The sequence below is a fragment of the Dipodomys spectabilis genome, unplaced genomic scaffold, assembly GCF_019054845.1.
Source record: "Dipodomys spectabilis isolate Male_0828 unplaced genomic scaffold, ASM1905484v1 ptg000259l, whole genome shotgun sequence".
Taxonomy (NCBI): domain Eukaryota; kingdom Metazoa; phylum Chordata; class Mammalia; order Rodentia; family Heteromyidae; genus Dipodomys; species Dipodomys spectabilis.
Genome location: NW_024870936.1, coordinates 397,007 through 407,034, shown reverse-complemented (window position 1 = coordinate 407,034; position 10,028 = coordinate 397,007). Strand labels below are relative to the sequence as shown.

The 10,028-nt window shown below is 38.1% G+C and overlaps 1 pseudogene; it reads left to right on the top strand.

Annotated features, from left to right (window-relative positions):
• Positions 1-2,359: 2,359 nt before the first annotated feature.
• LOC122125061 lies at positions 2,360-2,459 on the top strand (annotated as a pseudogene).
• The last annotated feature ends 7,569 nt before the right edge of the window (positions 2,460-10,028 follow it).

Below are 10,028 nucleotides of genomic sequence, written 5' to 3'. Positions count from 1 at the left end.
GCGCAGTGCTTACTAGTGGAATAATACCAGTGTGGTGTCTTTCTTACTTCATCATGGTGCAGATACCAATGCCCAAACTAAATGCCTCTTGACTCCCTTGCATCTTGCTGCTGGGAATATAGATAGCAAAGATACACTGGATCTCCTTCTGTTGAACCATTATATCAAACCAGGTCTGAAGGACAACTTGGAAGAAACTGCCTTTGATATTACCAAAAGGATAAGTATGTATCACTACCACTTTGAAGTTGTGGAAGGCTGTACAAATTGTTCTATTAAGTTGTAATGGTTAGGTTAAGTTTCTTTTCTTTTTTTTTTCTTTTTCCTTTTTTTGTTGAGTTTTATTATTTTATTGTAAAACACTATACAGAGGGGTTAAAATTACATGGGCAATGTAATGAGTAAATTTCTTTTTTTTATTGTGAAAATACTGTACAGAGGGGTTACAATTACATGGGCAAGATAGTGAGTACATTTCTTATCAAGCATTGTAGCCTCCTCCTTTGTTTACCCTTCCCATCCCTTCCTAGCCTCCCCCTGCCCCCCCAATCCACCCTGCTCAACCAAAGTTGTAAAGTTCGTTTTTGACATGACAACTTGTACTTCTCATTGTTGCAACGGGTCCACTTGTATCCTTATTTAAACGACTTGTTTTTCCCCTTCCCCTCCACAAATTATACCAATATCAAATACAGTGAAAGCAGGGGTTATAATGTGGGGGAGAGACATACAAAGCAACAAAGAAATAATCTTATAAATGCGTTAGAAACAAATGCATGAAAGAAAAAACATTTAAATATATATCTTAGGGATCATTTTCCTAACTTCACCTTATCTGAACTTTTCTGCTTGACTCATACATATACTAGATATTGCAAATAAGGGAAACCATGGGAATTATGCTTCTTTGGGCTTGGCTTACTTCACTTAATATATTTTTTTCCAAGTCTTTCCATTTCCTAACAAATGGGGCAATGTCATTCTTTCTGTTGGCGCAGGCCGAAATTTTCTTAATAGAGATCTGGAAACAAAACAAATCAAAGAAAGATGGACAAATGGGATTGCATGAAGTTGCAGAGCTTCGGCATGGAAAAGCACATAGATAGCAGGATCAATAGAAACCTTATGGATTGGGAGAAGATATTCACTAGCTATACAACGGACAAGGGTCTCATATCTAAAATATACTTGGAACTCAAAAAATTAAATCCCCCAACAAGAAATCATCAAAGAAACAACTGCCCAATAAATAAGTGGGCTAAAGACTTAAAGAGAAACTTCTCTGAAGAAGAAAGATGGATAGCCAATAGACACATGAAGAAATGCTCAACCTCCCTAACCATAAAAGAAATGCAAATCACAAAAACATTGAGATACCACCTCACCCCAGTTAGAATGGCAAAAATCAAGAACTCTAATAACAACAGATGCTGAAGGGGATGTGGACAGAAGTGAACCTTACTTCATTGTTGGTGGGAGTGTAAACTTGTTCAAGCACTTTGGAAAGAAGTATGGAGGTTCCTCAAAAGACTCCACATAGAGCTCCCCTATGACCCAGCAATCCCACTTTTGGGCATTTACCCAAATGTTTACAAACAAGACCACACTAAAGCTACCAGCACAACTGTGTTTATTGCAGCATTATTTACCATAGCTAAGATCTGGAAGCGACCCAGATGCCCCTTAGTAGATGAATGGATCAAGAAATTGTGGAATATATACACAATGAGTACATTTCTTAACAAGCATTAATGCCTCCTCCTTTATTTCCCCTTCCCATACCTTCTCATCTCCCCCCACTCCCCCACCCAATCCTCCACGCTCCCCACCCCCTGCACCAAAGTTTTAAAGTTCGTTTTCTACATAAATGCTTGTACATCTTATTGTTGCAATGCTGTCAAGAGAGGATATTCTGGTTGGTCTGTTCCTACATGGAAGAAAGAAAAGGTTCAGGTAGACTTTTGTGCAGGTAAGACCTCATTTGGGAAAATGTCAGCTGCAGAAGTTTAGGAGTAGCTCTTAAGCAAGGTTTACTTTGAATCCATTAGCTCTGCAAAGCTAACTCAGTTGCATAAATACGTATTTGAAAAAGCCTTCAACTTAGGACCTAGCTATAAGTGCTTCAAAGTATGATCAAATCTAAAATGAAAAAGACTTAAAATTGTCATTGACAAAAAAATGCAAATGTGAGCAATCGACCGAACAATATAATTTTTTTCCACTATACACATTATTTTACGGAAATAAGATCAATAGTATTGTTAGGAACAATAAGGTTTCCTTGCTACAAATAGGCACCCAAGGATATAAGCCTGTATAAAGATTGCATCATTAACTACTTAAATTTAGAGGATACTACATGCTTCAGAAGCACGTATACCTAAATAACAACAATACAGAGATTAACATGGCACTTGCACAAGGATAATATGAAAATTTGTGATGTGTTCCATACTTTTCATTCTTCAGTTGCAGAAATGAAAACAGTTATTAACAAGTTGATTACAAAATTACAAGTGTAACAATATATGCAAGTGTTAGAATTAAACGTTAGTTTGACATCAGTGTGTAAAATCTTCACCTTAGAAAGGCCTTTACATAGAATAACCTTTACAAAACTTTTGAAATTAGTTAGCATTGTCATTTTATCCCAAAGAAATATACTACTATAAGAACCTAGAAAAAGGGGGTGGGAAGGTGGCTCAGTGGTAGAGCGCTTGCCTTGCATGCATGAGGCCCTGGGTTCGATTCCTCAGCACCACATAAGCAAAAAGAAAAAAAGCCAGAAATGGCCCTGTGGCTCAAGTGGTAGAGCGCTAGCCTTGTGCTGGAGAGCTGAGGGACAGTGTCCAGGCCCAGAGTTCAGGCCTCAGGACTGGACCTCCCCCCCAAAAAAAAATGAAATAAAAATGAACCCAAACCTAGTATTTTTCTCATTGTATACAGAGGCACATAATTAAGGAAATTGCTTCCTGTGTAATATATATGTAAAAGAAAGAAGATGTCACACAATTATTCTCTTCATACCATGTTATACCAAACCCAAAAAATGCTTTTTCTACATTTATAAATTAATATCATCCATTTGTTGGCAACTCTGTATAGATTATTCACATTATCATTTTATACATGAACTGTTGGAATTATCTATTAACTAACTTCTAATTATGACTCTCATGAAAGAATTTTCTAGGCAAATAGAATGCCAGAATCATTTGTGAATTTGTCAGTTAAAACCTCTACTTAAAAAGAATTTTGTAGTATCCTATAGAATATGGAATTACAAAAAAAAACAAAACTAATTTTGAATCTAAATTCTAATTTTGCAAGGTCCACAAAGTCCTATATTAGACGAACTGTACTATTTCTCTGGGCTTAAGTTTTGTGAACTTTGATCATTTCTTTGGCATCCAACAGAATGAAGCTTCCTTACTTTTTCAAATTTTGGATGGGAATCATGAGCTATTTTGCATCTAAGAATGTTCTGTAATGAAGAGAGCATTTAAAACACAACTGAGGATAATGTATCAGTTGCATTTCAATAGGAAACTTGACTTCTCAAAACATAATGACAAAATTAGCCCAAACTTCCAACTGTGTATTCCTTTCTTGTAGTTTGGTTTGTTTTATTGAGACAAAATTATACTACCTGGTCCAGGGAAGGTTTCACTATGTAATTCCACTCTCTAATCTCCTGTCAGTCTGAGTGCTGGAATTCCAGGCTTGTATCACATTGCCCTGCCATAGTTTGTTGGTTTATTTAATCTAGAAACACACTAGCAATTCTGAACGTCTCTGATGATCTTATCCATTGACTGCTCAGACTGTTTATGTACAATTTTGAAAGACGTTCTAACATTTGACACAGGGTATGAACATTTTCAGATGCACATGCAGGGGTCTCTGATTCATTCCTCCATGGATCCGATCCCTTTAATAATGATAACTTGACTTTCTTACTATCTCTGGTCCCTACCTATGTAATAGTCTCAAACTTTTTTGAAGTTCATTTGAGGACTTTTTAATATTAAAATTTATCACTTGATTCTAGTTTTACGCAGGACATATTTTCTATTGCTTTCTAACTTTTTTACAGATTCTGAGAGTTGTTTCATTTGTGTATTCGTGTGTGCACATATAAGTGCCTCTGTGTGTATGCGTATGTTTGTATGTATGTATGCGAAAGCCTCAAGCTTGAACTGTTCTTCCAATGCAGCTTTGGTTGGTTAATTATAGATAGTGTCTCAAAGACTGTTCTGCCGAGGCTGGATGCAAACTGAACTTCCCAGACTCCTTTACATTCTTAAGTTTTATTTTTCCAGGAGTATCAACTTTTAAACTACAAACATTTTTGTGAGTGTGAAGTCTAACCTGTAGCCCAGATTTTTAACTCATTAATTCATATAAATATAGATAAACATACACATTACATATGCTGAATGTATACTGTTAGAAATGTGATTTTAAGCTGGGTTGTGGTGAGATCTGAGGATTGAGGTTCAAAGCCACCCTGGGTAGGAAAGTCCTGGAGACTCTTTTCTCTAATTAACTCCAAGAAAACTGGAAGTGGCACTGTGGCTCAAGTGGTAGAGCATTAGCCTGGACCAGATTAGCAGAGGGACAGCGCCAAGGGTTCAAGTGCCACGACCAACAACAATATATATATATATATATATATATATATGAAACAAAAACAAATATGATCTTTGCCTCCAGGTTCATTGATAGTATAATCCCTGCTCTTTCAAGGTGGACTTTTTTCCAGTTAAGTCCATTCTCTTATAACTGACCTGCATGGAACCAGAATCATTTTCTATTCTACTTTTTACAAATTTGCACGATTGGAAGTGTGATTTAGAAAGAGAGTGGCCTCATACTTCCTGTTCCACTTAGGAGAAATGCTTTCTCTATATCACTTCTGTAAATCTACATACCGAACTTGGCTTCATTGTTTCAATGTTGTCTTATTTGTAGAGTCTTCTATATTGTATTGAACCCTTAAACACAGAACTACTCTTTCTCCTATTTTTGCTATTGTTTCTCTTACTGTTAACTCTTGTACACATGGAAAATAGTGCACAGCACCTACACTCACAAAAAATGATCTGAGAGATCTTCTCGGAGGAAGTTCCAGGAAGATGGCGGAGGAGAAGCTGGAATCTGAACAACTCTCGCATAGAAAGCAGTTTTAGAGTTCCCGTGAACAGTCCTAAGCCAGAGAATCACACCAAGTGTGCCATCACAGGAGAGAGAATTAGGCAAGAGAGGAGAAGCCAAGGCAAGGAGACACATCTGAGCGCTTGCCAGCAGCCGCCATGGCGGTGGCAGGGTCGCGGCGGCTACCACAGGGCACCCAAACCTGAGCCACAGAGAGTCCAGGACAAAGGAGCCAGACGCTGCGGGCGAGCGGATTCTACTCAACACCAGCAAGAACCGACAAGGAGCGGACATCTTCATCCTGCATTTTGCAGACCAGAGACGACCCAGGAACCAAGACTCGGCATGAGTAGAAGCCTGATGTCCTCACTCCTTCTCAGGGAGCAGAGGAGGGAAGGCCACCCCTACCCACCCCATTACCGGAGATCTCCATGTTGGATACCGTAAAAGCTCGGAGGAGCTGCTAGCTCCAACTCAGGCCTTGGAATAAAACGAGTCATTTAGCAGGTCACAAGAACTTAATGGCGAAGTGACCTCCCAGACTCAGCTCCACCCAGGGAAAAGTCACCCAGCTCGGGCACCAGCCCAAGGAGTGGCTTTCCCTACTGGGTAACCAGAACCAGAGGCTGCCCCTCCCTCTAGCAGCCTCCACAATCAATTGAAAAACAGAAACCCTAAGAATGGCTCCAGGCTTGGCTCTGTGAGTTTTTCACAAAATAGCTCCAGGGAAAAGCTATTGTTTGTTGAAAGGCCTCAACTCTACCCAGAACCTAGCCACATCACTGCATCCCCCTCCTTTGTGATTCTCAAAGCAGACCTGCCTCCCATTAAACTAACCTGGGAGGGGGATCTCAAAATCTTGGGTAAAGCAGAGCATTTTTCTGCCTGTTCGAACAAACTGACTTAAGAAACCAATCAAGCCACAGGACCTCAAGCAGACCAGAGAGTCAAACAAGAGGCTGGTTACAGACAAAAGGGAGACACAGGATTCTTCCCACCCCTCCCCCCCAAAAAAAAAAAAATCAAAGAACTATTTTTTTTTCTTCTTCTTTTTAGAAAAGAAAAATTTTTTTTCTTTTCTAAAACTTTTATTAATCTTTAATTTTTGCCTTTTTTGAAAAAAAAATTGTTTTCCAGTAACTTTTTATTTTCCTCTTATAATTTTTATTTTAGGAATACGTGAATGTGCGTTTTCCTTTCTTTTCTTGTCTTCTTTCTCTTTTTCTTTCTTTTTTAATTATCTTTTTGTTTTTTGTTTAGCTCTACTGAACTTCTGATCTTTTTTTCTCCCTTTCTTATCCTTTTCACCTTTTCCTCTCTTTTGTTCTTCGTTATGTGACTTAACTCTTGTCCTGCACATCCTCAGATAAACCCATAGTTAACTAGTAGACCCTATCCCCATTTGTGTGCACACTTAATCCACAAATTTATTACTCAATTCAAAACCTCTGAGATTTAAATTCTTTAATAGCAGTACAACCTCTTTATACCTATATAATATTTTAAACATTTTTTAAGTTTTTCACATCTCCTTTATGTCCCTCCCCTTCTCTCAATATATTAACATTCCTCTCTAAATAGATTGTCTTTTGATCTCCATAATAATATTAATTTTTACGTTTCTATTTTTTTCTGGTCTCTTTTCTTTTCCCTTTCCCTTTCTTCTTTTTCTCTCTCTCTCTACTTGCATCCTACCCAACCTATTACCTGCATTGAGATTAGGACATAGTTAACTCTCCCTGTGGCTCCCCACACCAATCTATTCCTATTTTTTACCCACATCTCTCCCTAACCCTAATAATTTCTGGTTTTCCAAATTCTTCTCTGCGGTTCGAAGCCCATTAACATATATTTGTTTGATGTTGAATAGATGTATCTGTTGAACTAGATGGTATCTCTAGACTATTGACTGTACAAATGCAAACTTTGGTTGATGGTTGCCTTAAGATAGTGTTTTAGGACAAAACTGGTGCTATTTTCATCTCAAATGGGCAGAGTAAGCCGGAAAAACACAAGAAAAATGGCAAATCCGGGTATCTCAATTCCCAATCTTGATAATCAGGGGACAGAACAGCTAATGTATAATCCAGAGGAGAGTTCCCAAATAGCTCTACAGACACTGCTGGCAAACATGATAAATGAAAAATTTGACAACTTACAAAGGTCTCTGTATGAGTGTGATAGGGAGAGAGAGGAGGCATCCCAGAAGTTTATACAGGAATATCATAAGCGTGAGGAAGCTACTCAAAAACTGATTCAGGATTTGCATGAACAACTTGAGAATACTCAAAGAGAAAGGGAGGAATGGCGTGAGCAGGCTGAGAACACTCAAAGAGAACTGCAGGAATCCCACGAACAGGAGGAAGCTGATCAAAGAGTAATACTGGAATTGAGAGAGCAGATAGAGAATACACAAAGATCACTAAAGACATTCATGGAATCCATTAACAAAGAGCTGAAGGAAGTCAGGGAGACCACAAAGGGAATGCTGAATGGAACCCAACAGAAGGAATGGGATTCCAAATAAACCATAACCAATCAACTAAGTGATTTGAGAACAAACACTGAACACCAAATTAAGGAAGTAAAGAAATTCATACAAGACCTAGAACAGAGCTTCAAGAAAGAATTTGAAGCCATCAAAGCCGACCAAATGGAAGGAAAAGAGATAAAAAACAAAGTAGAGAGTCTTGACAGCAGGTTAGACCATGCAGAAGATCGAATCTCAGGGATTGAAGACAGGATAGATATTAGAGAGAAAGAACATACATCCATCCAAGACAAGTCCAAGAAATATGATAGATCTATCCAACATTTGGAAGACACCATCAGAAGGCCTAATCTAAGGATAATGGGTGTAGAGGAACACCTAGAAACAGAAGTTAATCTTCTAGGGAATTTGTTTAACAGGATCTTAGCAGAGAACTTCCCAAACATGCAAAAAGATAGGCCTATTCAGATACAAGAAGCTTTTAGAACTCCAAATAGACCAGATCAGAATAGGACATCCCACTGTCACATTATAATCCCCACAGGATCAACTCAGACCAAGGAAAAGATCCTTAAAGCTGAGAAGGAGAAAAAGTTAATCTCCTATAAAGGGAAACCAATTAGAATCACCTCAGATTTCTCAGCAGAGACAATCAAAGCAAGAAGAGCCTGGAATGATGTATGCCATGCCCTAAAAACAAACAACTATCAACCAAGAATACTGTACCCATTCAAACTCTCCTTCATAACTGAAGGTCAAATAAAAGCCTTCCATAGCAAAGAATAATTGAAACAATATATCTCCACCAAACCAGCCCTACAAAAGATTCTTAACGATGTCCTATATATAGAAAACCAACAAGACCAAAATAAAGGCCAAGAAACTGCATCCAAACTGAGAATCCAAGAACCATAGGAAGAACCCAGTTTTTGCAACGCCCAAGAAGGTGGATAACATGGCAGGAACTCCCAAATACCTCTCAGTCCTATCTCTTAACGTTAACGGAATGAACTCTCCAATTAAGTGACATAGATTGTCTAGTTGGATTAAAAAACCAGACCCTTCTATCTGCTGTCTGCAGAAGTCACATCTTGCCCGTAAAAACAAACACATTTTCAATGTTAAAGGCTGGAGCAAAATCTACCAAGCAAACCGCACTCATAAACAGGTGGGAGTTGCAATCCTAATATCAGATAAAATAGACTTCAAATTAAAATTCGTGAGAAGAGATAAAGAAGGACGCTACATACTAATTAAAGGATCTCTCCTTCAGGAGGATATTACAATTCTAAATATCTATTCGCCAAACAATGGAGCACCCAAATTTATCAAAGAAACACTACTTTCCCTCAAATCCCATATAGATCCAAAGACATTAATTGTTGGGGATTTTAACACACCTCTCTCCCTACTAGACAGATCAACTCGGCAAAAACTCAACAGAGAAACCGCAGATCTAAACAGCTGCATAGATCAACGAGACTTAACAGACATCTACCGAACATTTCCCCCAGCAGCATCAGAATACACGTTTTTCTCAGCAGCACATGGAACGTTTTCTGAAATAGACCACATTCTAGGCCACAAAGCAAACTTGTCTAAATTCAGAAACATTGAAGTTATACCTTGCATTCTCTCTGACCACAAGGGAATAAAATTAGAACTCAACACCAAAAGCCATCAATGAAAGTCCGGTATCACATGGAGGCTGAACAACACACTGCTGAATCATGAGTGGGTCATGGAAGAGATTAGAAAGGAAATTCAAATGTTGATGCTATTCATCAAAAATGAACACACAAATTACCAGCTCCTGTGGGACACAGCAAAGGCTGTACTCAGAGGCAAGTTTATAGCTCTGAGCTCCTACATCAACAAATTGTAGAGATCTGAAACTAACAATTTAATGACACATCTAAACCTCCTTGAAAAAGAGCAGCAAGATAAACCCCAATCCAGTAGATGGAAAGAAATAATTAAAATTAAATCAGAGTTAAATGAATTAGAATCCAAAAAAACTACAGAAAGAATCAACAAAACAAAGAGTTGGTTCTTCGAAAAAATTAACAAAATTGACAGACCCTTAGCAATTCTTATCAGAAAAAGAAGAGAACACACCCAAATTAATAAACTCAGAGATGAGAATAGAAACATCACCACGGAAACAACCAAGATTCGGAACATTATAAGGGAATACTTCTCAAAACTTTATGCTAATAAGTTTGAGAACATGACAGAAATAGACCTTTTCCTAGCAAATATTGACATGCCGAAACTAAAAAAAGATGAGTTAAACTATCTTAACAGGCCCATATCAAGCATTGAAATAGAAACAGCAATAAGAGACCTCCCAGCTAAGAAAAGTCCAGGACCAGATGGT